This window comes from Dendropsophus ebraccatus, chromosome 3, assembly GCF_027789765.1.
Source record: "Dendropsophus ebraccatus isolate aDenEbr1 chromosome 3, aDenEbr1.pat, whole genome shotgun sequence".
NCBI lineage: Eukaryota > Metazoa > Chordata > Amphibia > Anura > Hylidae > Dendropsophus > Dendropsophus ebraccatus.
The window spans coordinates 84,952,477-84,975,501 of NC_091456.1; positions in this window are offsets into that span (position 1 = coordinate 84,952,477).

The window sequence follows — 23,025 nt, forward strand, 5'->3', positions numbered from 1 at the left end:
CCCTGAGACCCATTGGCATCACAAGACTCCCTCCCTGTTTTATGTTTCTTTAATATTAGACTGAGTCTTGTGATGCCAATGGGTCTCAGGGAAAACAAATTAACACAATAATTTCAGCTACCCTTACGTCCCATTGGCATCACAACATATGGGGAATTAGCAAGCATTATCCCCAATGGGTGGGTTATTTATTACAGCCGCATTAAGAACAGATGTTGCAAAGGTTGTTCTTGACGAGAAAGAAGCATCAAACCTGTAATGTCTCACAAAGGTAGTCAAAGAAGGCCAGGTAGCTGCCTGGCATATGTCCACAAGTGGCACAGAAGCACGCTCTGCCCAAGTAGAAGCCACAGTTCTAGTAGAGTGAGCTCTGGTAAATTCTGGTGGATCTAGATCTGCAGAGGAGTAACATAAAGCAATGGAGTCACAGATCCATCTGGATATTGAAGGTTTTGAAGCCTTCCTCCCCTTATTCTTTCCTGCGAATAGGATAGAAATTCTCGTCTTTAAGGGTACAAACCCACTTGACGTATTTGCTGCGTGAATCAGTCTTAAAAATAAGCAGGCAAAACGCAGGTTGGCTTTATACGATTGTTCTGCGTTAAAATACGCAATTGCGTATTTTTGAAGCATGAAGCTTGTTGTTAGCAAAGCATCAGTTAACAACCTGTGCGAAAAACGCATGTAGCTTAATGCTTCAAAAATACGCAATTGCGTATTTTAACACAGAACAATTGTATAAAGCCAACCTGCGTTTTGCCTGCTTATTTTTAAGACTGATTCACGCAGCAAATACGTCAAGTGGGTTTGTACCCTAAGAAAATTACTTACTCTATGTAGATGGATCTTTCCTTATTGGACGTTTCCAGAGCTATCAAGATCTGAGTCGTCTTCAGATGGTCCAGCAGGAGAAAATACAGGCAACACTATAGGTTGGTTGATGTTTGCAAATGAAGCTACCTTAGGCAGAAAACCTGGAAGGAACCTAAGGATAACCTTATCTTGAGAGAAAACCACGTATGGAGGTGCGGAGCCAAGGGCCTGAAGTTCTCCAACTCTTTTAAGCAGATGTAATGGCTAATAGAAAGGAAACTTTCAATGTTAACAACTTGAAGTCTACTTCCTCCAAAGGCTCAAAGGGAGGAAGACACAGGCGTCTCAACACAAAGGACAAGTCCCATGGGTCTACCTGTCTTACCAGGTTAGGCCTTAGTCTGGTTACAGCTTTAACAAAATTCTTTACTTCCAAGATCTGAAAAAGACGCGAGTTTAGGTGTGCAGAGAGGGCTGCTATCTGCACCTTGATGGAACTAGGTTTTAATCCTTTATCGAAAACCCTCCATTAATACTCCTGCTCGCGCACCAATCCTGAAAAATGTTCCCAATACGTGCATAAGATCTATTTATAGTGCTGCTACGAGCATGAGAAAGGGTATGCAATACCTTCTCGGTAAAACCAGAGTCTAATACGGTCCTCTCAGTCTCCAAGCTGTTAAGCTGGGGCTGGAAAGATCCCTGCAGAGATGTTGACCCTGAGATATCAGATCCGGGTTTAGAGGTAACCTCCAAAATTCCCCTCTGCTCATATTCATGAGTAGGGTGAACCATGACCTCTTCGGCCAGAAGGGAGTTATTATTACTGACTGATCTAATCTGATATTCGTCAGATCTCTGGGAATCATGGCTATGGGAGGAAAGATATAAACTGGTCTGTCCATGGAATTGTCATTGAGTCCACTACTGTTGGATGGTCTGCTCTGTAAAGGGAGCAGAAATTCCTCAGTTTGGCATTGCTTGCTGACGCCATGAGGTCTAACTGAGGAAGCCCCCACCTCTGGGTTAACTGAATGAACACTCTCCTCGAGAGAGACCATTCCCCTGGAACAGTCAGGCCTCAACTCAATCCGCCAATGTATTGTGGACACCCCTGATATGAATTGCAGAAAGTCTAGTTATTCTGGTTTCTGCCCAACAAAAAATCCTCTCTACTTCCCTGAGGGGAGAAGGGGATCTGGTACCTCCCTGTTTGTTCAGGTATGCCACGAACAAAAAATCCTCTCTACTTCCCTGAGGGGAGAAGGGGATCTGGTACCTCCCTGTTTGTTCAGGTATGCCACGCAGGCCATGTTGTCCATCTGTATACTGACTTTCTGTAAAATAAGAGGAGAAAAATGAAGAAGAACCAGGTAAATCGCTCTGAGCTCCCTCACGTTGCAGGGCAGATCGGATTCCTGTTGACTCCATGTTTAACTTGTCTCCACCACATTTAGAGAATGTCTTGTCTGAGTAGATAGAACGTGCATCACATCCAAGTCTTCCAGCCTTCGGTTCCATACTGTTTGTGTTTCTCTCTGAAGAAATCTCATGTGCCATAGCACCCAAGGCACTGCGTCTGCAGCTGAGGCAAGGAGCCCTAGAAAGCACATTAATGTTCTTATGGATACCTGTCGAGGAGGAATTAGGAACGGAGCTCCTACTTAGATATGTGTCACCCTTGGAGTTGAGAGGAATAATCTCATCTGGGATGAATCTATGAGGAATCCTAGAAAGATCTTGGTCCTGGATGGAACTAGATACGATTTTTCCATGTTGATGAGCCAACCCAATTGTTGAAGAATGTCCTGGACATAGTTAGACTCTCAGAAGATCCTGAGTCTGAGTCATAATCAACCAATCGTCCAGATAAGGGATAATCTTTATCCCTTGTAAACGGAAGAGAACCATCATGGCCGACACTACCTTCATGAAAACAAAGGGTGCAGAGGTTATTCCGAATGGAAGGACTTTGAATTTGTAAGTGCCTTACCTTCCTTTTGATTTGGATGGTGATTCTTAGAAATCTCTTGTGAGCCTTCAGAATCGGTACATGAAGATATGCATCCTGTAGATCTATGGTGACCATGAAATCTTCCTCCTGGAGGATAGATTTTACCGACCTTATGTTCTCCATGCGGAACTTCTTAACGATGAACCTGTTGAGATATCGCAAATCTATAATAAGCCTCCACTTTCCTGATGGCTTCGGTACTAGAAACACTGGGGAGTAAACTCCCTGACTGATCTCTGATAGAGGAACATGCTCTAGAGCCTCTATGGAAAGGAGGTGAAGAATCTTTTTCAAGGACTAAGGGGGAGATTTATCAAAGGGTGTAAAATTTAGACTGGTGCAAACTGGCCACAGCAACCAATCACAGCTCCTCTTTCCTTTCACCAGAGCTGAAAGATGAGCTGTGATTGGTTGCTGTGGCCAGTTTGCACCAGTCTAAATTTTACACCCTTTGATAAATCTCCCCCTAAGTGTTTTTCTGGCTTTAGATTTCTTGACAGAAGAAATCTTTGAGGAGGAAGGGGTGATAAATAAAGGACATAATTTTGAATAATATTTAACACCCAGTGATCCTTTAACTTTTCCCAGGCAGGGAGAAACAAACTCAGACGTCCCCCCCACTGGAATGCTTCTGGCGTCAGAAGTCTGTTTTTTTTATTGGTGTCCTTATTCTGCTGCTTCCCGGAACCTCTTCTGAAATAATTTCTTCCTCGACTTCTGTACTGATATCTCCCTTTGCCTCGTTGAGGAGATCTTGCTCTGCGAAAGGAATCACAGCTTTTATAGGACAAGGGTAGAGACTTCCCCTTCTTGTCTGACATTTCTTCCATTAATTTATCCAGCTCAGAGCCAAACAGCCTGCCTGGCTAGAACTCTATATTGCAGAGTTGAAATTTGGAGTTTGCATCTCCAAACCAGGGTTTTAACCATAGCGCCCTTTGCCCAGCGGTCAAGAGCGCCATAGTTTTTGCCGCTAACCTGGTTCCCTGAGATGCAGCATCGCAGAGGAAGTCAATGGCCATATTGACCTTTTTGAAGGAGTGAAGGACCTTGTCCCTGCTCACTTCACCTTCCAAATTTTCCTGGACCTTGGCCAGCCATCTTCTTAGGCTTCTAGAAACCTCAAATGAAGATATGGAGACTGCCCCTTGGGCTGCCGTTGCCGTATATGATCTCTTAAGGGCAACCTCCACCCTTCTATCCATGGGATCCTTCAGATTTGATCCGTCCTCAGCAGGCAGCACTGTCCGTTTTGACAGTTTGGCTATGGCCGTGTCCACCTTTGGAGGTTCAAACCAGTCCTTACATTGTTCTTCCTTGAGAACATATAAGGTTTTGAACCTTTTGCTCAAACCAGAGCCTTTTCCGGTTTCTTCCATTCGGCCTGTAAGATCGATAATGAAGTCTCTCCCACAGAAAAAGCCCTAGGCTTTTTTGAGGAGGATGAATCCTTATCCTCTAATTCTTCAGGGTGTATTTCAGCTTGGACAGCTTTGCGAAGCTTATAAATTCTATCAGCTGTGAAATATCCCTTGAATAACTCCGCATCTTCAGAAGTAGAAGAGGATTCAGAAGAGGATGACTTAGCTTCATCAATGACAGTAATTTCAGACCCCTAAGGTGAAAATGTAAGATATACATATTTTTAACTAAGAATTACCATAATCCTACAGCCATGAAGTAATATACTCACAGGCTGGGAAGCAGAGGGAGAAATACTCAGTTTGGTCTTTTTCTTACCACACGGGCGGCGACTCTCATTAGCCGCTAAAGTCTTCTGTACATAGTCCTTAACCCAGCAGCTCCTCAAGTACAAGGCATTTTTGAGAAATTCTGGCCAATTCTCAAATCAGACCCTCTCACTGCAGAGTTGGTCTCCCCAAGACCACTCATCACTTACAGAAGAGGATGCAACTTAGGGGACCTTCTAACCCACAGCCATTACACTGCACCAGCCCCCAGACGTGTTACCTGGCTCAACCCCCGTACAGATGTGAAACATTCAATGCCTGCCAATACATCAAGGTGTTCAGCACCCACCAAGGAACACGCCCCTTCGATAACAAGAGTAAAAAGAAAAATCCCAAAAAATGGTATCATTACCAGCGCTGTCACTGCCAGAAAATCCAATTCACCAGGCGAATAAAGAAATACTTGTTTATTTGGTTGCACAACGTTAACATGTTTCGGGAGAGTATCCTCCCTTCCTCAGAACCAAATTGCATAGTGAACTCATGGAAACAGTGTGGTTTAAAAGACATGGTAAAACCCCCCCACACCCGCCCAGCGAGAGACCCGGCTTGGATATATACCCTAATTAGGGTGATATGCTACTAGCCCAAGTGGCTTTAAGGTGAGCACAATACCACCCCTACACTCTCCACGTTTACCTCTGGTATCACACGAGGCGCCTGTGCCTCTTTTTGTCTTTACCTTCGATAACAAACATTTTTCCAATTGTAAGACTACAGGGGTGATTTATCTGGCCACATGTTCATGCCCCAAATCCTATGTGGGTAAAACCAGACGCCAATTCCAGAAAAGAATACTGGAACACATAGGAGACATAAAAAACACAAGAGAAAAACCTCTAGCCCTACACATGAGATCATCCCACAAAGAGGATCCTTATGCTATCTCCTTTCAAATGATAGAGGTCATCCAGGCTGACGAGAGAGGCGGGGACCTGGACAATCGTCTACTTTGAAAAGAGACGGAATGGATATTCAAATTGAAGACGTTGGAACCACTGGGCCTCAATGACCAGCTTCTCTTTACGAGTTTTATCTAAGACACATAAGGAAAATCTCCTTTCTGAACCTACCCCGCTACTTGAACAATTGCCAGACCAATCTTGCCACTCCTTTTGCATGTATATCCTTTACTCACAGCAATTCATCCATTACCCTGCTGTGACTATCCCATTATATTTGATAGCATCCTGCAATTCATCCATTTGTCTACTAGATGTCAGCAGAACACGGCTACCAACACTTTAATGTGGAACATTATCTAACTCTATACAAAAAAGACGACAGGGCACTACTACTCCAGTCAATTCAAAGAATAAGGTACAAAGTAAAGGGTGCTCAACCCAAAATGACATAAAAGAGCAACAAAGTCAAAAAAGGAGGAAAAGTATGTCATATAAATATGGGTGGCACATCCAAGATGATAAATAACTATATCTCTCATAAATAAATGCAATAAATCTTTATTACTATGTCAAAAACTACAAGTGCATGACAAACATCTAAAAACATTTAAAAGCAGAGAAAACTTCATTGGACCGGGCAAAATAGCCACGGTACCAAAGCACCCCGACTGGTACAAGTGTGATCCCCCTCCTATGGATACAAATGATATACAATAATACAGAGAAAATAACAAATAAATGTAACTGTGCACGACTGTAACTCAATCTAAATCTGAGATGGACACAAAACCTAGGGTAACTCAGGAAAATGAAGAAAAATGCACATAATGTAACATAAGAGCAGATATCACCATAGGAGGGAGCCCATGTCGGGGTCTGGAAACCCCACGCTTTCCGTCTCTATCCCGAGACTTTCTCAAGGGTACTATTACAAAATAGTGTAAAGTATATATAGCACTTGCAATTAACAAAAACTGGCTTCCATACCTGAATAAATCAGTCAATTCTATTCCCCACATGGATCCCGAACTGCACCTCTGGTACCGGCGTCCCAAACAATCAACTGCGCATGTACGCCGCGTAGTCTCCGCCTCTAACATGACGTGCCAAGTCTATAGGTCATGTAACTATTTATGGTTAATGGGGCCCTCAGATGATGGGACCATGTAGACACGCTCGGGACCATCATAATAATAATAAGAGTCATGACTAAAACAATCTATATCATAAAAATTAAAGAGTCACTGTCGTATTTTTTTTTTTTGCAGAAATCAATAGTCCAGGCGATTTTAAGAAACTTTGTAATTGGGTTTATTAGCTAAATCTGCCATTATCTGCATGTAAAAAGCCTTTTCCCAGGTCCCCCCCCTCCTTCCTCTTTTTCATCCACTCTGAAAAATCTGAAAATTGTGACTTGTTGCAGGAGACGTCCCCTGTCTGCTCTAGGGAGAGGGGAGGGGGGAGGAGGAAGGAGGGAGTTAGCCGGCAGCAGAAAGCAGATAACAAGTGACAGCTGTAATCCGAGCTCAGACAGGTCACTGGTGATGGTCAGAACAGATAACGGGTGAGGGATTTGTAGATTAACTCTTTGTTGTCCTGTTTTGGTATTTTCTTTAGCTCTCTCCATAGGAGAACAATGAAGACAGGGGGGAGAGCTTCAAACTGCTTTTTCATGATAAAAATGCATTTTTCGGATAATAAACCCAATTACAAAGTTTCTTAAAATCGCCTGGACTATTGATTTCTGCAAAAAAAAATTCACGACAGTGACACTTTAAAGTCTGTCTGTCTGTCTGTCCTTCTGTCTGTCTGTCCTCTATAGACTTCCAAACGCCTGAACCGTTTGACCCCAAATTTGGCACACAGATACATTGGGTGCCCGGGAAGGTTATTGCGAAGGTCCCATCCCCGCCAGATGTACAGGAGGGGAGGGGAAAGAGCGGCGCCCCATAGAGATGAATGGGAAAATCTCCTCACTGCAAATACAGGTGATATAATTAGCTGCAGCAGACATGGCAGTTGGAGCCTTAGCAACCAATAGGATTACTGCTTTCATTTTCACAGGGAGTTGTGGTTGCTAGGAAAGCTGCCTCACAACATCCACAGTAATAACTGGTAGACCCCCTACTCCATCTATACAGTACATGTATACAGGACCCCCTACTCCATCTATACAGTACATATATATACAGGACCCCCTACTCCATCTATACAGTACACAGGGGCTGGCTGGCAAATTTTAGCCCGGGGGGCAAGTACACAGCACTGGCCCATGAGTAGCAGGCTGGCAGCCCATCCTTAAAGGACCACTCTGGCCTCTTACCTCTTACCTATAACATCTTCGGTCCTTCCAGTCATTTGTGACCAAATATCCTACTGTGCCCTGTGAAAGGGTCAGAACTCACTTTCCTGTATAAGTCTATGGGGCGGCTCAGTGATGACACAGAACGGTCCCATAGACAGATGCTAGGAAAGCTGGGTGACCTCTATCATACTGAGTACAAGATGCTGGAAAGCTGGGTGACCTCCATCATACTGAGTATAAGATGCTGGGAAAGCTGGGTGACCTCCATGATACTGAGTATAAGATGCTGTGAAAGCTGGGTGACCTCCATTATACTGAGTATAGGATGGTGGGAAAGCTGGGTGACCTCTATCATACTGAGTATAAGATGGTGGGAAAGCTGGGTGACCTCCATGATACTGAGTATAGGATGGTGGGAAAGCTGGGTGACCTCTATCATACTGAGTATAAGATGCTGGAAAGCTGGGTGACCTCCATCATACTGATTATAAGATGCTGGGAAAGCTGGGTGACCTCCATGATACTAAGTATAAGATGCTGTGAAAGCTGGGTGACCTCCATTATACTGAGTATAGGATGGTGGGAAAGCTGGGTAACCTCCATCATACTGACTACAAGATACTGGGAAAGCTGTGTGACCTCCATCATATTTAGTATAAGATGCTGGGAAAGCTGGGTGACCTCCATCCTACTGAGTATAAGATGGTGGAAAAGCTGGTGACCCCCATAATACTGTGTACAAGATGCTGGAAAGCTGGGTGACCTCCATCATACTAAGTATAAGATGGTGGAAAAGCTGGTGACCCCCATAAAACTGTGTACAAGATGCTGGAAGGCTGGGTGACCTCCATCATACTGAGTATAAGATGGTGGGAAAGCTGGGTGACCTCCATCATACTGAGTATAAGATGGTGGGAAAGCTGGGTGACTTCCATCATTCTGAGTATAAGATGGTGGGAAAGCTGGGTGACCTCCATCATACTGAGTATAAAATGGTGGGAAAGCTGGGTGACCTCCATCATACTGAGTATAAGATGGTGGGAAAGCTGGGTGACCTCCATTATACTGAGGATAAGATGGTGGGAAAGCTGGGTGACCTCCATTATACTGACTACAAATACAAGATGCTGGGAAAGCTGCCTGACCCTCATTATACTGACTACTACGCAAGATGCTGGGAAAGCTGGGGTTACTGTATTTTTACAATAGTTTATATCACTCGATGTACTTCTGTATATATGTCTCCTCTATGTACTCCTGTGTAGGTCTCCTCTTGTATATATGTATCATCTATATACTTCTGTATATACGTCTCCTCTATGTACTGCTGTATATATGTATCCTCTATGTCCTCCTGTATATATGCCTCCTCTATGTACTCCTGTATATATATGTATACTCTATGTACTCTTGTATATATATATGTATCCTCTATGTACTACTGTATATATGCCTCCCCCTGTATTTATGTATCCTCTATGTACTGCTGTATATATGCCTCCCCCTGTATATATGTATCCTCTATGTACTGCTGTATACATGTATCCTCTATTTACTGCTGTATATATGTATCCTCTATGCCCTCCTGTATATATGTATCCTCTATGTAGCAGGGACACATGCAGGCAGGGGCATTTCCGGGATAAGCGAGGGGGGGGGGTAGCGGGTACAGGTAAAGATGAGGGGTGAGGTAGTACAGGTATAGATATGGGGGGTATTAGTAATACTGATGAGGGGGATTAGTAGTACAGGTATAGATGTGGGCTGTAGTAGTACAGGTAAAGATGAGGGGTGTAGAAGGAATAAAGGTATAGATGAGAGGTGACAGGGGCATACTGGGGGAAACTGGGGCAGCTGGGGATGACTGGGAGAGCTGGGGGTGTACGGGGCAAACTGGGGGGTGAGTGGGGCAGCTGGGGGGTGACTGAGGGGGACTGGGGCAAACTGGGGTTGACTTAAGCGGGACTGGGGCAGTTGGAGTTGACTGAATGAGGACTAGGGCAGACTGGGGGTGACTGAAGGGGGACTGGGGCAGACTTGGGCGACTGAGGGGGGACTGGGCAGACTGTGGATGACTGAGAGGGACTGGGGCAGACTGGGGTGACTGAGGGGGACTGGGCAGACTGTGTATGACTGAGGGGGACTGGGGGTGACTCTAGGGGGACTGGGGCAGCTGGGGGTAACAGAGGGGGACTGAGGCAGACTGGGGGTGACTCTAGAGGGATTGGGCAGCTGGGGGTGATTGGGGCAGGAGTGCACATATCCCTCCTCCTCTCACCCCGGCACACAGGTTCCCCTCCCGGCCACACGTGCAGGTCCCCGGTCTCTGAAGCAGGCCACAGGGACTGTAGAGGTGATAGCGTCACTGCCATTACTGGAGCTGTACAGCGGGATCGGGGGATGCAGATCCCGCTGTTCAGCTCCAGGACCCGAAGCAACGTTATCACCACTACAGTCCCTGCAGCCTCCTCCAGAGACCGGGGACCTGCACGTGTGGCCGGGAGGGGAGCAGGACATGATATGTATAGCTGGGGTAGGTCAGTCGCGGCTCTGTTAGGCGGACTGCCGACCGCCCTGCACCTCACCTCCGGCCCGACACTCCACGCACCGCCGCCCGCCATGCACCTCACCTCCGCGCCGCCTGCTTGACCTGCACCTCTTGCCCGGCCGCCAACCCGTCACTCTACGCTGCTCCACCTGCAATGATTTTTTGTGAAAATTGAATTTACGGTTTTAATCGAAATTGATTCTAACCTTCTGGGCAAATTAATTTGATTAATCGCCCAGCCCTAACTCCTCTGTATGTATGTATCCTCTATGTACCCCTGTATATATGTCTCCTCCTGTATATATGTATCCTTTGTATGTCTCCTCCTGTATATAAGTCTCCTCCTGTATATATGTATCCTCTATGTACCCCTGTATATATGTCTCCTCCTGTATATATGTATCCTCTGTATGTCTCCTCCTGTATATATGTATCCTCTATGTACCCCTGTATATATGTCTCCTCCTGTATATATGTATCCTCTGTATGTCTCCTCCTGTATATATGTCTCTTCCTGTATATATGTATCCTCTATGTACCCCTCTGTATGTCTCCTTCTGTATATATGTATCCTCTATGTACCCCTCTGTATGTCTCCTCCTGTATATACATATCCTATATGTACCCCTGTATATATGTCTCCTCCTGTATATATGTATCCTCTGTATGTCTCCTCCTGTATATATGTATCCTCTATGTACCCCTGGTAAAGTCCAAGGTTGGAACAGCGGAACCTCCCAGGGATGCACAGTCTCCGTCAGGTGGGCCCACACCTGATACTCAATAGCGAAAAAGAAATGGTGTGGAGACAGCATCCATCCAGTGAAAAAATATTTTTACTTTATTTTAAGCCATTGCATATAAAAAGATTACCGACGTTTCGGCTCTAACACTCCTGAGCCTTTCTCAAGTGTTAGAGCCGAAACGTCGGTAATCTTTTTATATGCAATGGCTTAAAATAAAGTAAAAATATTTTTTCACTGGATGGATGCTGTCTCCACACCATTTCTTTTTCTCTATGTACCCCTGTATATGTCTCCTCCTGTATATATGTATCCTATATGTACCCCTGTATAGATGTATCCTCCTGTATATATGTATCCTCTATGTACCCCTGTATATATGTCTCCTCCTGTATATATGTATCCTCTATGTACCCCTCTGTATGTCTCCTCCTGTATATATGTATCCTATATGTACCCCTGTATAGATGTATCCTCCTGTATATATGTATCCTCTATGTACCCCTGTACATATGTCTCCTCCTGTATATATGTATCCTCTATGTACCCCTCTGTATGTCTCCTCCTGTATATATGTATCCTCTATATACTCCTCAGTATGTCTCCTCTTGTATATATGTATCCTCTATGTACCCCTGTATATATGCCTCCTCCTGTATATATGTATCCTCTATGTACCCCTGTATATATGCTTCCTCCTGTATATATGTATGCTCTATATACTCCTCTGTATGTCTCCTCCTGTATATATGTATCCTCTATGTACCCCTCTGTATGTCTCCTCCTGTATATATGTATCCTCTATATACTCCTCAGTATGTCTCCTCTTGTATATATGTATCCTCTATGTACCCCTGTATATATGCTTCCTCCTGTATATATGTATGTTCTATATACTCCTCTGTATGTCTCCTCCTGTATATATGTATCCTCCTGTGTAGGTCTCCTGTATATATGTATCCTCCTGTGTAGGTCTCCTGTATATATGTATCCTCCTGTATATATGTATCCTCCTATATATATGTATCCTCCTGTGTATATGTATCCTCTATGTCAGGGAGGGGGAACCTTGGCTCTTCAGCTGTTGCAAAACTACAACTCCCATCATCCATGGACAGCCTATGGCTCTCCAGCTATGATGGGAGTTGTAGTTTTGCAGCAGCTGGAGGGCCTTGGTTCCCTCCCCCTGCTCTATGGCCTGCTGTGTAGATCTCCTGCTGTGTAGGTACCTTGCTTGCTGCAGACACCATCTTCTCTGTCTTCAGGCTCTTCTAGCCCAGTTGCAGAAGAACCAGCTGGGAGGAGAGAGCGGCCTCTGGTGGCCGGAGGAAGATACTGCCTACAGCAGTTTGCTTTTTACCATAAGCCTCTTAGGCTTATAGAAAGCATAGTGGCCATACAGGGGGCGGGGCTTACCGGTATGGGGGCGGGGCTTCGGCGGCCGCTTCCATCACAGTCCGGATCCACCACAGCCACAGGTAAATATGACTGAAGAGGGCGGGGCTGTAAGCAGGGGAGGCACTGAGGACTCCAGCCAGCTGTCAGCAGCCATGCGGCCCTGACAACTGGGGGAAGACCGGCCCGGGGGGCATATGCCCCCCTGCCCCCCGGCCCAGCCCGCCCCTGACAGTACATGTATACAGGACCCCCTACTCCATCTATACAGTACATGTATACAGGACCCCCTACTCCATCTATACAGCACATGTATATACAGGACCCCCTACTCCATCTATACAGTACATGTATACAGGACCCCCCTACTCCATCTATACAGTACATGTATATACAGGACCCCCTACTCCATCTATACAGTACATGTATATACAGGACCCCCTACTCCAACTATACAGTACATGTATATACAGGGCACTACAGGTATACCAAACTGACTGGGTAACACTGCCAGACCTGACCAATACCGCCATACTGTGACTGGATAACACTGTCATGCCAGACCTGACCAATACCGCCATACTGTGACTGGATAACACTGTCATATCAGACCTGACCAATACCGCCATACTGTGAATGGATAACACCGCCATACCAGAATGGATAACACTGTCATACCAGACCTGACCAATACCGCCATATTGTGACTGGATAACACTGTCATACCAGACCTGACCAATACCACCATACTGTGACTGGATAACACCAACACCATCATATCAGACCTGACCAATACTGCCATACTGTGACTGGATAACACCGCTATACCAAACCTGACCAATACCACCATACCGTGACTGGATAACACCGCCACACCAGACCTGACCAATACCGCCATACTGTGACTGGATAACACCGCCATACCAGACATGACCAACACCGACACACTGTGACTGAATAACACTGCCATACGGGTAAATACAACCCTGCAGGTATACAGGACACTACAGGTATACAGGACCCCAAAACTATACACTACAGGTGCACGGGACCTCCACAAAACTATATACTACAGGTATACAGGACCCCACACTTTACACTACAGGTATAAAGGACCCCAAAACTATACACTACAGGTATACAGGACCTCCACCAACTATATACTTCAGGTATACAGGACCTCCACCAACTATATACTACAGGTATACAGGACCCCAAACTATACACTACAGGTATACAGGACCCCAAAGCTATACACTACAGGTATACAGGACCTACACCAACTCTATACTACAAGTATACAGGACCCCAAAGCTATATACTACAGGTATACAGGAACTCCACCAGCTATATACTACAGGTATATAGGACCCCAAACTATACACTACAGGTATACAGGACCTCCACCAACTCTATACTATAGTTATACAGGACCCTCAAACTATTCACTACAGGTATACAGGACCCCCGAACTATATACTACAGGTATACAAGACCTCCACCAATTATACACTACAGGTATCCAGGACCCTCAAACTATAAACTACAGGTATACAAGACCTCCACCAACTATACATTACAGGTATACAGCACCAACTATATACTACAGGTATACAGGACCCCCAAACTATACAGTACAGTCTAAAAATATTTGTCCCATATATCAGTTACTCCTGAGTTCTTGTTCATCTCAGCAGACAGGTCATCTAATTTTTCAATAGCCAGAGTTATTTTCCCATTAGGCCCAGTATTGTCTGGTATACAAGTACAATACAACAGACACCTTGTATCATCTTACAGAGTACTCCTTTCTCTGCTAACACCATGTCTAGGGCCATTCTGTTTTGGAAGGTCATAATGGAAATAGGGCCTACTTGCTCTGACAAACCTTGAAGTGCATCTCGGGTATGGTTAATGAATCTCTGTTGATTGTAATACACATAGTTTATCCATGCCACATTTTTGTTTATAGTCACCCAGGGAAGTATTGATTCAAAGCTTGCTTTCACTTCATCTCTGGCTTTGAACTCATTTGGCACCCCCCTTAGGACTCCTATCACATCCAGACACACATGGGGGTCAAAATTCCCTTTGGGGTGTGGATCAGCAGACCTTTTGCGTCTTAGGTGATGAGGGGAGACTTGTTCTAGTTTGCTCTCTTCCAGGGGCAATATATGAAGAGGCATTATGGCTTTAGCCAAAGCACATTCCCCAGTCCAATTGCCTGCAAGTGTGGATCTAATCTTCATGTCCCCACATATCCAGAATACATTGGCTACAGATTGTACCTGGTTGATAAGTTCCTCACTGTTGGCATTGCTATATCTACCACAAAAGCCTGGTTTAAACTTGCCTAAATTCCTACCACCCCCTTCACTAGTGAAGCATGTATATTTACCAGGGTATGTAGTGATTCCCTGACTCGGGGGAGGTGTTTTGGTGGCTATGGGATATTTTCCTTTCCATGTCTCACAGTCTGGGTTTGAAGTGGGGCGATTAGTAAACAGGCTAAGGAAACACTGTTTCGAGGCAGTGTCTAAATGTAATCATCATTACCAGTGTTCCATCCTACAGCTCCCTCCCCAATAATCACACTCAGATCCCCACAGGCAGCAACATCACAGAACTCAAATTTAAAAGTTGCCACTTGGGCACTTGATGAATTATACCAAAATGTAGTTACTCCTTGACTTTGTGTGATTGCTACTTCCTGTGTCCTCACCCCCACCCAAACCAAACATAACATGAAAAGGATATAGGCGTTTTTCATGGTGAAGGACAGGCGGCAGACACTTTCTTGCAGTGTGAAGCGTGGACCCAGGCAGATTTTCCCTCAAGTTTCACAGAGGTTGGGGACACCAGGAGCACTTGAAATGGGGCTTCAAATTGGGGTTCTAGAGCGTCTCTGACGTGCTTCTTTACAACCACAAAATCGCCTGGTTGAAGTGAGTGAGTACTTTGGTCAGCTTCAGGGTCTGGAATAGAGGAAAAGACTGCAGAATGTGTTATTTTCAGCTCATTACACAGATTCACAACATACTTAACAAGACTATCATTTCCTGCTGTCAACTGTTGAGGATAGTAACTTCCAAGCCTAGGGGGACCTCCAAAAAGGATTTCATATGGGGTGAGGCCAGCGGGTTGTCTAGGGGTGTTCCTAACAAAATATAGAGCAATAGGTAGGATGTCAGGCCAGGGAAGGGACAGTTCCTTGCTAGCTTTCAGGATTTTATTTTTCAGAGTGGCATTCATCCTCTCTACCTTCCCACTACTTTGGGGGTGATAGGGAGTGTGTAGGCCTAGATCTGCCCCTACCATTTTCCAAATCTCCCTGGTTACATCTGCGATGAGAGCTGGGCCTTGGTCACTTTCAATGACCTCTGGGACTCCAAATCTACAGACTAGCTCAGTCAAGAGTTTTTTTTAACTGTGAGTTTGGCTGTCATATTGGTGACTGGGTACACCTCTGTCCATCCTGAGAACATGTCCACCACTACTAAAATGTATTTGTACTTCCCACTTTTTGGCAGTTCCATATGATCAATTTGGATTCTCTGAAATTGTTAGAGTGGCTTGGCCAGGTGTTTCTTTGGGGTTTCTCTGGATTACAAGTGTTGCAGATGTCACAACTTCTAGCATAAGTGGTTGCTGTAGTCGAGATTCCAGGTGCAAGGTATAGTTTAGCAATTGCAGAAATCATCTGATTCTTTCCTCGATGGGTGGGTAACTTCATGGGCCCATTGTACCACTGCGGGATACAAAGCTCTTGGTAGGCAAAGTTTCTTTCCTTTCCTCCAGAATCCATCTTGTTGAATCTCAGCTCCTTGCTTTTCCCATCCCTTCTTTTCTTCTGGGCCTGAGTCTGAAATTGCTTCAGTAGAGTAATGCCTGGATTTGATATTGCTTTTTGTTTGGTTTTTCCCTCTTTTTTCTTCTTTTTTTTTCCTGCTCTTATCAACACATGTATGCCAATGCCAGCCTCTGCTTCCTCTTGAACTTGTGGAAGAAGTGCAGCAGCTTTTGCTGCCAAATCTGCTCTGTGATTGCCTCTGGCTTCTTCTGTCTCTGTTCTGCCATGAGCTTTTATCTTCAAAATGGCTACTTGAGTTGGTAAATGGAGAGCTTCCCTCAAAGTCTTGACGGCTTCATGGTTCTTGATGGGCGTTCCACTAGCTGTCTGGAAATCTTGCAGGGCCCACTTCAGGCCAAAATCATGCGCTATTCCATGCACGTAGGCTGAGTCAGTGTAAATATTGGCGGTCTCCCCCTCTGCCAGCCGGCAGGCTTCAGTCAAAGCCCTGAGTTCAGCTTCCTGGGCCGACATCCTAAAAGGTAAGGGAGCTGCCTTCACGGTTTCTGATGAGGTAACCACAGCAAAACCAATATGGAATTGTCCCCTTTCATCCGCGTATCTTGAACCGTCAGTGAAGAAAATGTAATCAGGATTGTCCAGTTTAGAAGCAGAGACATGGAAGGGTTGTGAAGTTTCTGCCTCCATTTGTTTAAGGCAATCATGATAGTCATCATCAGGACTTCCCTTGTGGGGTGTTTGGTTAGGGAGTATGTCTTCATAATCTGACTAATAGTCCCCCCTTGAGAGAGGAAGCAGAGTAGCAGGATTTAAAAGAGTACATCTCTTCAAGGTAACATATTCAGGCATAAGCAAGGAACATTGGAGACACATGTTGCGCTGCATAGAAAGATGAGGTTGTTGAGACTGTTTGAGAATTGCTTGAAGGTCGTGAGGAGCAAAAATAGTGAGTGGATGTAGGCACTGAGCGAGCCACTGGGTCTAGTCTGCATGAGTAATAGTCAAGAGGCCTCATCCGATGGCCATGTTTCTGAGCTAAGACTCCAGAAGCATGGCCTTGATCTTCGGAGATTAAAAGGTAGAAAGGCTGATTGTTATCAGGTATCCCTAGGGCAGGGGCTTCCAAGATCAGTTGTTTAAGTTTCCAGAAACAGTCTTCAGCGTCAGGGGCATATCTTCTTGTTTCCACAATGTCTTTGAAGGAGTCATAAAGAGGTTGCATAAGGGTGGAGGCATTGGGTATCCACTGACGACAATAAGTGATCAGACCAAGGAAAGCTTGGAGCTGTGTTAAGGTGGTAGGTAGAGGGATTGCTTGGACAGCTTTTTTGCGTTCTGCAGTGAGATGTTTGTCACCTTCTGATATGCAATGACCAAGGAAGACAACTTACTTGAGGCACCACTGAAGCTTGGACTTAGAAACTTTACAATTTATGGACGCCAAATGTTGTAGAAGACTGATGGAGTGTTCCTGGCAGGCAGATTCATCTGGAGCACAGAGGAGTAGGTCAACCACATATTGTAGTAGGGCTATCTCCGAGTGAGCCAAGATCCATGGTTGTAGACAAATCTGAAGAGCCTGAGTGAATTGATTGGGAGAGTTTTGGGCTCCTTGGGGCAATCTGGTCCAGGTGTATTGGGCCCCTCGATATGTGAAAGAAAATAGGTATCTGCTGTCCTCCCTCAGAGGAATGCTGAAATACACGTTGGCCAAATCTATGACTGTGAAACAAGCTGCAGTAGGAGGGATTTGGCTGAGAAGGGTGTGGGGATTTGGTACCACAGGGGTCTCCAAAACAGTAACAGCCAGGGGCGTAGCTAATGTCTCCTGGGCCCTGGTGCGAGAGGCCAACTTGGGCCCCCCCCCCCTCCTTTCACGACCCCCCTGTCCCCCCCCCCTCCTTTCACGACCAAGTGATGCTATTGTTGTGTGTGTGTGTGTGTGTGTGTATTATATATATATATATATATATATATATATATATATACACAGTGGTGCCTTGGATTATGAGCATAATTCGTTCCAGGACCGTGCTTGTAATCCAAATCCACTCTTAAACCAAAGCAAATTTTCCTATAAGAAATCATGTAAATGCAGACAATTGGTTCCACACCCCAAATATATTTATTATTCTGTACTGTACAGTAATGGAGAGGATGGGAAACACAAGGGCTGACAGAGACTGCAGGGAGCAGGAAGGAATGAGCAGGGCAGATGTGGGCACATACATGCAGCACTCTCTGTCCGGGGAGAGAGGGGTTACAGCTATGGAGAGATTACCCCCCCCCCCACAGTCCTGTCCCCTGATGTAAGCCCCAGCCTGAAGGGGATCTGCTATGATTTTGAAGGTGTTTAGAGTACAGTGCTGTAGACCCCGCTATGCAGGCCATGCCCCTTCTCCACTCGCGCTCCCACCCAATACAGGAAGTTCTTAAACCAAAGCAATGCTCTTAAACCAAGTCACAATTTTGAAAAACTGTGAGCTCTTAAACCAAAACGCTCTTAAACGAAGTTACTCTTAAACCAAGGTACCACTGTATATATATATATATATATATATATATATATATATGTATATATATATATATACACACACACACACACACACACACCAAGACAGATATTACCTATTACCGCCATACTGTTACCGACCAAATCCTGTATACTGAGACCAATATTACCAGTAATACCAGTATACAGGGAGGAAACATTACCGCCACACCACAACCACTACCATCACCACCATATTGTTACTGACCAAATCCAGTATACTAAATCACCTCATCCAGTCATATAGAGGTGGCCCCAGCTCTACACAGGCTCTATACACCATATACATTACTGTGCAGTTATATCAGGTGACTCACAGGAGACGTCTTTTCTGATCGGAGTTCTTTCCTTTTCATTATCTTCTCCATCTGCCCTGGGCCGTTATGAGAACTTCTCCGAGCCACGAATCCACAGAATCTGCCAGACAGATATATTAGGCTCCACACTCTGACACCATCCTCATCTCTCTACACAATGCACATCTGTACTGTCCCCTTTACACCCTCATTTAGTGGGTAGCCCTGACTCTATGTGACCTCCTAATATATGCCCCCCTCTGTGTATTCCCTCTCCCCCTATGTTGCCCCCCCAAATAGATGGCCCCCTCTACCCCCTCCCTTATAGATGGCCCCCTCTACCCCCTCCCTTATAGATGGCCCCCTCTACCCCCTCCCTTATAGATGGCCCCCTCTCTCCTCACCCTCCCTTATGGATGGTCCCCTCTCCCCCACCCTCCCTTATGAATGGCCCCCTCTTGCCCCACCCTCCCTTATGAATGGCCCCCTCTCCCCCCACCCTCCCTTATAGATGGCCCCCTCTCTCCTCACCCTCCCTTATAGATGGTCCCCTCTCCCCCCACCCTCCCTTATGAATGGCCCCCTCTCCCCCACCCTCCCTTATGAATGGCCCCCTCTCCCCCCACCCTCCCTTATGAATGGCCCCCTCTCCCCCCACCCTCCCTTATAGATGGTCCCCTTCCCCCCCCCTCCCTTATAGATGGTCCCCTTCCCCCCCCTCCCTTATAGATGGTCCCCTTCCCCCCCCCTCCCTTATAGATGGTCCCCTTCCCCCCCCCCCTCCCTTATAGATGGTCCCCTTTCCCCCCCTCCCTTATAGATGGTCCCCTTTCCCCCCCTCCCTTATAGATGGTCCCCTTTCCCCCCCTCCCTTATAGATGGTCCCCTCCCCCCCCCCCTCCCTTATAGATGGTCCCCTTTCCCCCCCTCCCTTATAGATGGTCCCCTTTCCCCCCCTCCCTTATAGATGGTCCCCTTTCCCCCCCTCCCTTATAGATGGTCCCCTTTCCCCCCCCTCCCTTATAGATGGTCCCCTTTCCCCCCCTTTATAGATGGTCCCCTTCCTCCCTCCCTTTATAGATGGTCCCCTTCCTCCCTCCCTTATAGATGGTCCCCTTTCCCCCCCCACCCTCATAGATGCCCCCCTCCTTTCCCCCCACCCTCATAGATGGCCCCTCTTTCCCCCCCCACCCTCATAGATGGCCCCCTCCTTTCCCCCCACCCTCATAGATGGCCCCCCTCTTTCCCCCCACCCTCATAAATTCCCCCCTCTTCCCCCCCACCCTCATAAATGCCCCCCTCCTTCCCCCCCCACCCTCATAGATGGCCCCCTCCTTTCCCCCCACCCTCATAGATGGCCCCCTCCTTTCCCCCCACCCTCATAGATGGCCCCCTCCTTTCCCCCCACCCTCATAGATGGCCCCCTCCTTTCCCCCCACCCTCATAGATGGCCCCCTCCTTTCCCCCCACCCTCATAGATGGCCCCCTCTTTCCCCCCACCCTCATAGATGCCCCCCTCCTTTCCCCCCACCCGTACAGGCTGATAAAAAAACAAAACTTAACTCACCTGACATCGCGCTCCCACGTTGATCCTCACTCCTTCGCCTTCGGTCTGTCCCCGGCTGCTGCGCGGCTGCCGGGGGTGTCGCGTCTTATCCCCGGCAGCGCGCGCATCCCAGAACTCCCTGCGCGCCGGAAACCGGAAGTCAGGGCCCAAGGCGCGCAGGGAGTTCTGGGATGCGCGCGCTGCCGGGGGTAAGACGCGACACCCCCGGCAGCCGCGCAGAAGCCGTGGGAAAGACGGAGCCAGTCTCTTGTGACCGCAAGCAAAACAATGCTTGCGGTCACAAGAGTGATTGATCGGGGGGCCCCGTGGGCCCCCCTTGTGGCGGGCCCGGTCGCGGCGGCGACCCCCGCGACCACGGTGGCTACGCCACTGGTAACAGCGTTCACAGCTCTGAGATCTTGAACCAAACGGTATTTGGTAGGTTCACCTGGTGTCGTTTTTTTCTTGACGGGAAACAGAGGAGTGTTTGCTGGAGATATACATCGGATGAGTACTCCTTTAGCCAAAAAGGTATTGATTATTGATCATAGATTATAGATTATGATTATAGAGAAACATTTCAATTTGTTATGAGTCTTAATAGTTAATTCAGATATGTTTCAGCTCCAGACAGCCAGCTTATGCTAAAACTGCAAGACCGGACCTCCAGAACTTCCTCTTTCTGGATGACTAAAGGAGAATCTTGACAGCTTGCCAATTGCTAGGCAGACAAGCTGCTAAACTTGCTATATACCATATCAATGCAATAATATAACCGTTTATCCAATCATGTTATATCAAATATATACATGTGACTATGTAACCACTCCTGTATTCCGCGATTATAAAATGAGAGACATTTCTAATAAAAAGAGGAAGTTGTGTGCACACATCTGTGTCCTGTCTCCATGGGTTCTGTATTGTAGCTTCCAATACGGGCTATGTGGGCACGGGCTAGTTAATTAGAACAGAGACAGTTAATTGATGCAAGGTGACTAAAAGTAGACTCATCACCTTGGCAATGGCGCCCTGTCTCTCATTTTATAATCGCGGAATACAGGAGTGGTTACATAGTCACATGTATATACTTGATATAACATGATTGGATAAACGGTTATATTATTGCATTGATATGGTATATAGCAAGTTTAGCAGCTTGTCTGCCTAGCAATTGGCAAGCTGTCAAGATTCTCCTTTAGTCATCCAGAAAGAGGAAGTTCTGGAGGTCCGGTCTTGCAGTTTTAGCATAAGCTGGCTGTCTGGAGCTGAAACATATCTGAATTAACTATTAAGACTCATAACAAATTGAAATGTTTCTCTATAATCAATCTATAATCTATGATCAATAATCAATAATCAATACCGACCCTGACAGTATACAGGACCTTCACCAACTGTACACTGCAGGTATACAGGACCTCCCTCAACTATACACTACAGGTATACAGCCCCCCCCCCCAACTACACACTACAGGTGTTAGGACTCGGGCTATGCGTTTGGCTCGGTGTCCTTAGCAGCCAGACTGCATGTCAGGTTTTGCTCTGCTCTGCTATTCATGGTTGTAGTAGTGGCCAGTATTCACTCCCTGACAGATCAACATAGGTGTAGTGAGTTCACTAATCATGGACTGAAAGCTGACTCACTAGTCAGCTGTCAGTATCTGGGCAGGACCTGGAGCTTCAGCCGCAATCACGCCTTGGGGGCTGGGACTACAGGTCCTATAAGTATAATCCCGTCTCAGTATCTTGCCTGCGATAGAGCCTAGTACTCCTAGTGTTTCTTGACCCCGCATTTTCCCTGACTTAGATATTCCTGTTTACTGGACCTTTTGGCTTGTATTTTGACTATCCCTTGGACACGTTTTTGTACCTCGTTGCTAGACTGTTGCTGACCCGGAATTCTGACCTCGCTCTTATTGTGTGTGTCTGTCTTGTTTTGTTTCGTGTTGCACCCTAGCAGTACAGGGACTGCCGTCCAGTTGTCCGTTTGCCACCTAGGGCATCTGGGGCAAGCAGGTAGGGCCAGTGGGGCGGGTGCCAGCTTCAGGGCTCACCTGTCCTTGTGTCTCCCTGTCCCTATCCTGACATTATCGCAGGCCCATATCAAAGCCGCTCTCGACGGTTCGGCATGAGTACCGAGACATCGGTCGCCGACCGCCTGGACGAGATGGCTACCCAGCTCCAGGGGATAGCCGGTTTGGTATCTCAGCTATCCAACCGGGTTGACTCCCTAACTCTGACTGCCCCCCAGTCATCAGTACCACCTGTCTCGGTATCTCCACCAGTCCAGCTAGTCTCCCACAAACCTAAAATGTTGTTGCCTGACCGTTTTAGCGGTAATCCTGAC